This window comes from Clupea harengus, chromosome 9, assembly GCF_900700415.2.
Source record: "Clupea harengus chromosome 9, Ch_v2.0.2, whole genome shotgun sequence".
NCBI lineage: Eukaryota > Metazoa > Chordata > Actinopteri > Clupeiformes > Clupeidae > Clupea > Clupea harengus.
In genome coordinates, this window is record NC_045160.1 from 18,799,444 (window position 1) to 18,808,203 (window position 8,760).

Below are 8,760 nucleotides of genomic sequence, written 5' to 3' on the forward strand. Positions count from 1 at the left end.
TAGCCACACTCTTAGCCACCCCAAATGAAAGTACTGCGTCACCCGACGAGAGCTGTCCTGGGAATTCGCCATTTCAGAACCTACCTCTAAAGAAGACTGTTCTTGCTGAGCACTGACCATGCTTCCCTGACCTGGCTGCTGAACTTCAGAGAACCGGAGGGGCCACCTGCTCAACAATGCGGACGCCCTGTCCCGGCAGGCATGTGAAGCAGAGCAGAGCTGGCAAGGTCTGCACAGCAAGGAAAACAGCCCAGCTGTGCTGGTGGTGGCCGCACTGCGAGCTGCCTCTTCAGCGGCAGCAGGCAGCGCTCCCCAGTCTTCAGCAGCAGAGACCATCAGAGAGCAGGAAAGAGCAGCGCACCCCAGTCTTCAGCAACAGAGAGCAGCAGAGAGCAGCAGAGATCAGCGCTCCCCAGTCTTCAGCAGCAGAGACCATCAGAGAGCAGCAGAGATCAGCGCACCCCAGTCTTCAGCAACAGAGAGCAGCAGAGAACAGTGCTCCCAAGTCTTCAGCAGCAGAGAGCAACGCTCCCAAGTCTTCAGCAGCAGAGATCAGCAGAGAGCAGCAGAGAGCAGCAGAGGGCAGCGCTCCCGTCTTCAGCAGCCTGAGGGCAGCGCTCCCAAGTCTTCAGCAGCAGAGAGCAGCCGAGAGCAGCAGAGATCAGCGCACCCCAGTCTTCAGCAGCAGAGAGCAGCAGAGAGCAGCGGAGAGCAGCGGAGAGCAGCGTTCCCCAGTCTTCAGCAGCAGAGAGCAGCGGAGAGCTGAAGAGAGCAGCAGAGAACAGCGCTCCCCAGTCTTCAGCAGTAGAGGGCAGCGCTCCCCAGTCTTCAGCAGCAGAGAGCAGCGGAGAGCAGCGCTTCCCAGTCTTCAGCAGCGGAGAGCAGCAGAGAGCAGAAGAGAGCTGCAGAGACCAGCAGAGAGTAGCAGAGAGCAGCAGAGAGCAGCGCTCCCCAGTCTTCAGCAGTAGAGAGCAGCAGAGAGCAGCGCTCACCAGTCTTCAGCAGCCAACAGCGAGGTCAGTTCTTCAATCATGGTGAGTCCAGGCTCAAGATCCTGTCCTCGCCTGGGTCCAGCCCTGTGTGGGTGTGGATCAGGGACTGCCCTGGACAGCCATCTCTGCTTTGGACCCCGATACCAAAGCTGTCCGTTCCCAGTGGCCCGCCTCCACCATGCAGAATGCGCTGCTGTGTCAACATTGGAACGCTCCTGGGGGTCGACGTAACATCCTGCAGCTGCTGTTGCCTCCCTGCCTGCATGCCTGAGTCCTCCAGCTGGTCCGTGGCTTGGGGGGGCAGGCCACTTCAGACGATAAAGATAAATGTCTGCAAATTGCAACAATATTTAATTACGACAGCGAAAGAAACAAAGGTTTTAATTACTACAGTAGTTACTATAATCCAGAGACCAGGAGCACAGCCAGGAGGGTATTGACTTTCTGAATACATTAGTCTTGGCTTTGTGGAAATGGAACAAAAGCTCACTGTATGAATTGCTGAGTCTAAAGCCAGTTGTTAAGTCGTTAGTCGTGTTAGTTAATCACTTTAATAGCATTACATCACTCTTTGTCACCTGGCTTTCTGCCAATGTTGTGCAGTAGTCTTGACTCTACAGTATGAGGAATGGTGTTCAACATTTGACTACACCTTTTGGTGAGTGTGTCTGTTTTGTAACAGGTAATGACAGGCCATTTGCATGTGGATGATGGCTGATGGCCATCTCGCCCTCCCTCACCAGTCTTTTCTTTCTTCATCCAGCCTGATGAAGAGGCATTTGATCTAACTGCATGCTCCTCACCTTGCTTACTCTGTAGAGAGAGAGTGTTGAAGAAGCTGTTTTCCAGCAAGAGACCATGTGCCTGAGACTCGCTCCAAACACCAGGTCGTATGGTGGGATGACACTGCAATACGTCTCTTGTTGGGGATATAGTAGAAAGAGGTCAGTCATGCAAGATGGCTCGATGACTTTTTCAATAACATGCCTTATGTCAAAGTACTGAACCTTGCCTAATCAGTAGCATGTGAACAAAAGCACATGTGTAGTAGTAGACCTCTAAAGGAGCTTTACATTCCTTGGACAATGAAGTTACTGTAAATAGAACAAGTGCAGGTGGCTATAGAAGAGGCTCTTCCTGTTTAATATTAATGCCCATTAATCAGAAATATTTCTGAGTTTGCTCTAATCATGCACTGATTTCAGACAGTAGATCCTATCCTTTTTTTATTCAGATTTGAAAGTGTGTGAAAGAAAGAAACAGTCAATGTAGACACAATCCAAAGGCCATTTTCCACAGGATGCATCTGATGGCAGGTGCAGACATTTACGTTTAAGAGGGTATAGATTAGATCAGTGGACTTATTTATTGATTTTACTTCAGCTTTTTAATGGCTGTATGATTATACTGATGGCTGCTGATCAGTTCAGTTCTCGTCTCATATATAGATGTGAGAAAAAAAAACAAGAAAACCTACCTCACAAACAAGAAACTCCATATGCAGCCACTTGGATCATAGCATGTTTTTTGGTTAGTTGGACAAATGAACAATAATTCAATGCAATTCGACTTTATTTATTTCAATAATGAGGAAACAATCTATATTGATTAGAAGGTAAGTTGTATTTCTTAAATCAACTTAATAAACATCTGCATTTCTTTGATTCCAAAAGAGTCTACTGTGGCCCACTGTAGTCTCACTTTGGGCCCATAGTCTGGTGCCCCTGATGTTAACATGTAAAAAGATGCAGAGGGGACATGGTGAAATCTCTATAAGCTTGTCCTCATGGCGATCTCGTTGTGGTCCTCATGGGTAAAACTTACTGAGGGCCCAGCTGTGTACTAGCTCACAATGTGTTTGTGTGGGACGTCGGTAGTCCAGCCCATGTGGGAATGTCCATAGTTAACCAGCTGTGGCCCTGTGTGTAATTTGTATCACGTTATCCTCTATTGGGCCCACGCTGGGTCATACTTACTGGGCTAACTCACTTCAAACTAGTGGTTATGCCACCTTCAATTTGAAACTCAAGCCCTTGTCAAGCAGGTGGACCGATAATGTGTTAAAACCTCACAGACTGTGAGTCAGATCCCTAAACATCTGCACATTTTGTTGAGGCAGAACCCAGATTAAGCTCCCTTCAGCTATATGTGGATCCAAATGTACTCCAGATGTGCTTGCTTGTTGTACCCACAGATTCAATTCAGGTCTTTTCTTTTTCTTGCACTGAAAGTCCTTGTATTTGTGGTGCGTATTTTAAGCTTGGTGCACAATAAGTTCAGAGCGTAAAGCTTAGAGACCCAAAACTCAGTGGTATCCGTGAATAATCTACCAAGCATGAATATAGCAATGAATATACTCAATAGATTCCCAGCTGGTCAATTTTAAAACAAAATTAAACGTTGGCCAAAATAAATGATAAAGCTCAGTTAGCTCACACTTGTATACAGTGAATGTCTATGTCACACTGACATTCACAATATAATTGAACTCACAATACCAACTGTAAAAAAGAGGCACAGGAGATGCACAAGATGCAATATATTCAGCAGAATTGATTATGTTTCTATGACCGAATAGTTATTGTTCATTCAATTATATATTATGAATAATAACAATAAAAACGATCTGCATTCACATCCTCTCTTTCCCCTCAGCATTCCACTTCTAAACAGACTGGCCTCTATCCAGTTCATCATGATATCGTTTTTGTGCCCAACTCACTATTTTCTACAGATTCTATACCATAAAATAGCTATTTAACCAGGAAATAATTTGATCGCCAGTGTGATGTGAGGCCAGCTGAATAGCTAAAAAAGGGTTAAATTGCAGCCTGAAAAATGCAGTACTGCATTTGACCACATGATACCGCTGTTTGACCTTTTGTCTGTTGGTGTTCCTAAGAAAAGACAAAAAGACTTGTAGCCTCAGCGCCAAATGCCACCATTTATTTGATTTGTGTTCAGGTATACACACAAACACGAACACAAAAATCAACACTGATTGAAATGAGACAGGAATGCAGCACAGGGACAGACAGACACAGCAGCTTTGCTAGATAGAGATGACACCTCGGTTCTGTTGAGTGTAAATTAGCTTTTTGATGGGTTTTTAATCTATGACTGTGTTCTGTGTAGCTCTGTATTGTTACTTGCACTGTATCCACTTAATGCCATATGCATCCAGATGGAGGTGTGATCCCCTTTCTATTAAATTGTGACAAGAAAGCTGATTTACTAAACACACACACACACACAAACAGATATACACAAAGAAAGAAAGAGATAATTTGAATTTGATTTACTAAACACACACACACACAAACACATATACACAAAGAGAGAGAGAGAATTTGAAAAGGCGCTTGTTCAAATGGCCTCAAGCTGGCTGGAAAAGCATTCTTTGTTCTGGTCCAGAAGTTTATGTCATGCCTAAACTGAAGTTATACTCGTCCAATCAGTGTCTCAAAGGGGACGGAATTGAATATGTATTATTAGGAGTTAGCTTCTACAAAAAAGTTGGCGAGCATGGTTTGCTCATTCAAACGAGTTCCAGGGGATGATACAAGTTTGAAAACACATTATATCATTCCGTTGGAGTGCAACAAGGGGGATAACGGTATTTTGTTTATCAAGGCCTTTTTGTCTTTCTGTCATATTTTCATCCGTGCGCAAGGTCTTTGCTTACAACAGCTGCAAAGCACTGGCCATTTTTTTCTATTTATAATTCCTAAATATAATGTCCAACCATTATATTTAGCTACCGTTAGGTCATACTGCATGTTGCCCCCAAGTGATGTGTGCTGCAGCCTATCTACCTGTCCATCCAACTTTACAGTGGATCATTAAGAGCACAGCTGGCTTTCAAAGTGTGTTTGTTCTCAATACAGGTATGTCGATTGTTGAGATGTGTGAAGTAGCGTGAGCTGTCAAACCTGCCCGCCTGAGGTATGACAGACATGTGGTGGCCTCACATGCCAACGACCCTCCGCAAAACAGGGTCACCCAGAGGTTCCTCGTGGCCTGGGTCGCGCACAAAAGCCACGAGAAAGAGGGGAGAGTGGGATGTCCCTGAGGCGAAGGTGATTTACCTTGGGCTGGAGGGGCTCCACGTGTGTGTGCTTGTGTGTGTGTGTTGGTGTGTGTGTGTGTATTGTGGAGTGGCCCTGCTTGAAACGATGCTGGGCTCGTTAGCGGCTCCTCAGTACTGCTGACTCCTGGGCTGTAAAGGTCACGCTGCTTCAGTGGCAGGCTGCTCAGAGTTTAACCCCTTTGTGCCAGCCCAGCTCTTATTCTCCCCCTCACTGCCTTCTCTCTGGGTGCTCTGTGCTTCCTGCTCCACAAGAGTTTTTTTTCTCTTCAGAATCACTTTCCCGGCTTTACACCCTTCAACAGTTCTGTTTTAACTGAGAATCACACATCCTACTCTCGGTCCTCTCTGAATCCATTAACTACATGTATCATGTCTGTGTTGCTCAGCTTCATTCATTTGCTTATTTGATGCTAAATGAACTAAGCAGGGATATATCAGAGCAAAAAACCCCATACCCCCTTTACCATAATAACCTGGTCTGTGGCCTCCCCATTCTTAAAAATGATTCAGTAGTCACAAACGCTACCAGGAAATGTCATGTCATTGCAAGTGACAAAGTACGTGGTGGTATGAGCTTTGTGTGACTCATTTCTGACTCTCCAGGGGTCTACATGAACGACTCTTTCCAGACACAGCTCCTTCAAATCCCCCTTACATAAGCATGGCCTCTTTTAACACTTCATCCACATTTAGAAACAGCAAATTTCCCCTCAGCTTATGCAACTTTTCATGCAATAAATTATCCAAGCCCCCTAGATGTGATAAATTGCTGATTTGTAATGGCAGAACTCAAACAAATGGAAGCACAATTTGCTTTTGTTTTGTTTTCATTAAAGGCAAAATATGGACAAGGTCTACACTATGTTTCACAATTTCTCTGTAAGGAAAGGTCCTCCTGCTACTCCCCATCATTTAACATCGAGAAACTGAATTCCTAAGGTCCCATTAGCAATCAGTCCAGTCCAGTTTTATTTGTGCTGTTCTATTAACATTTCCAGATTTAGTTGTGCAGAAGTGAAAGTTTTCAGCTAAAGGTTTCAAATGTAATCTCTTGTTTTTGAGATAAAGAGAATAACAAAATGAGATGTTGACCTAGAACTTGCAAATATCAGGTAGCTTGCTTAAATCGGTACAAAAGGTTTGTCACATACTTTTGGTCTTAGGGTTAGTACTAGCCCTCATTCACAGCCGAAATGCACACTGTGTGTGACTGCGTGTTTTCCCTTTGGTAGGTCTACAGTTTGTAATAGCTATCCAGCCTTTTATGAAGGAAATTGGAACTACAGACCGCATGCAGAGCTGAAATAACTCTTCTAAGGACAACAAATGAGATCCTCATGGCAATGCATTTGGAGCTGTTTGTCATCTACTTCTGACGCAACAATTGCAGGGCCAGTCTTTACATGTCACTGTTTGCCACTGGATATATCTGCTGATAATCACATTGATTGGGACAAAGACTTCCAGGAGGAAACAGACTGCACATCACTGACCTGGGACCAGTTAAACAGTGTGAACCAGCTTCAGTGTGAACCAGTGCATGATGCAGCTTATGCGATCTCCCTGTGATCTCGATCCATTGATGAGCCCATGCCAGCTATGGTCTTGGTTGATTTCCTGAAATGTTTGAATTTTTTAATGTAGAGATATTAAACTACAAACTCATGCAAGTTCAGACACACCACCAGGACAGGAGGAACACGGTGGTCACAGGAGAGCTGTAACCTGTTGTTTCCCAAGGGAATACTCACACATATTGATGTATTATATTTCTTCCTTTGGCTGAAACTGTTCCCACGTTCTGGCCTCAGCGTACATTTACTAGAATATATTTTGGTTTCGCATTTGTCCACACACTCATATGGTTGCTCTCATTGCTGATCTTACATGTTTTCATGAATGGTTTGTCCTTAGTACTCATCCATAAACCCCCACTACTGTATGTACAAGAATGCAAGACCAATTATATGATGTTACATTTTGTCCAAATATGTTTCAATTAGAATGTTAGAATTACAATATGTTTCTGTTCTATATAGCAGACCTCATTCACAGTACTGCTAAACATACTCATATATCCAATGCTAAAAGTGTTTGTCGAGGTTTGTAAAAGTGAGTGTAATTTCATTCAAGTCGCAAACATAAGCACCCTTGGTGAGCACCCCCAAGTGTAAGGTTTACTCAAAGAGCCTCTCCTCTGAAGTGGAGGCCTGCTGTGTTTGTTGGCCGTCGGCTTTCTCCTCCAGCAACCACATGATTTACAGAATCATTTATCGACTTGAGTTTCTTCTCATCTGCTGTTCCAGGCATGAATCCATTTCTGATCGGAGGGGGGTTAAGAATGGCAGCAACCCCGCAGAGATTGAGCCTCAATCCCTGCTTTATATTCTCATTGCTCCCAAAGAGGTTGTGCTCACAGGGGACCAAAGCCTTCCCATTAAAAGCATTTGGTAGGTGAACAGCCAGCACAAGTCACATGCACCCAGGACTATGCTACTGAAATATACCTAGAGACAGCTATGGATTAACATTCCAATCGATTAAAAGAGAGTAGCTGAAAAAGAGAATGGCCGCTCTATAGACGTGCAGGGGTAATGCATTCTCATCGATATCTAAGGCCATCTCCATGAAATATTTTATGAGACTGAAGATAAATCCCCCCAATGCTGATCTGCCCCTGGCGTCTGCCTGGACCAACCTGAAATAAAGATGTGAGCACTACAACAGGTCAAAGGATCCTCATTTTTTCTGGTACTGAGGATTTGTTTCGGTATAAAAAACAGTCAGCAGGAAATTACAAAACAAAATGTGTATTTCTCTGAGGAAATTTTATTTTATGCCGTATATTTCTCACTTGATCCACAGTCAGAGAGCCTTCAGGTCAAATACCAACACTCTCCAATTGCAAGGACCTTTCCTCCATTTTTGCAAAAAAGACACACAAAAACACCATCCATTAAGTAGAGAAAATGTGTTTAAAAGGAAGAAAGAGCTGGTAATGTGAGAGGTCCAGATGACCTCTGCAGTGCTCTTGCTGAGAGGGCATACTTCCCCTCTGCCCCATTAAACTGCCTGCTTACACCGACTGATCTGTCAACCCGTCTCCCACCGCCCCCACCACTCCACCTACTCCAACTCCCATCCCTCACCCCTCCATGCAAAACCACAAGAGGATGTGCCAAAAGCCACGAGTCCCACTTATCTGCCCCATACACCAGCCTCTTCTCGCTGAGAAGATGTTGAGATAACTACGTATAATTAGACACAGGCATGCTGAGTGTGAGTGTGGAGTGCGTGAGTGGGTCTCCAGTGCTTTTCACGGGAAATAGGAGCGGCTTTGCAAAGGCCCAGAGTCAAGTGTTCAAACGACTTCACAAGTGTTAAGGAGGACAGCATTCAAGGAATGTTGGTCTTAATTTTTTTTTTGTCAGAATGGGAATTATTGTGGAAATATGTGAGCTACAAAAGGCTAGAGGGAAATGGAATCAAACTGCAGGAAGCCTCTTCCCTTTCAGAAGTACATTTCTTAATACTTTCGATCATATTTAATATAGATAATAAAACATATTATACATATACATACATGGAATACATATTTTTGTATTTGTATGTATGTTTATAACTGTATTTTTGTGTAACTGTATCACAGACCTGGTAGTTGGACTTTGTGCAAGTGTT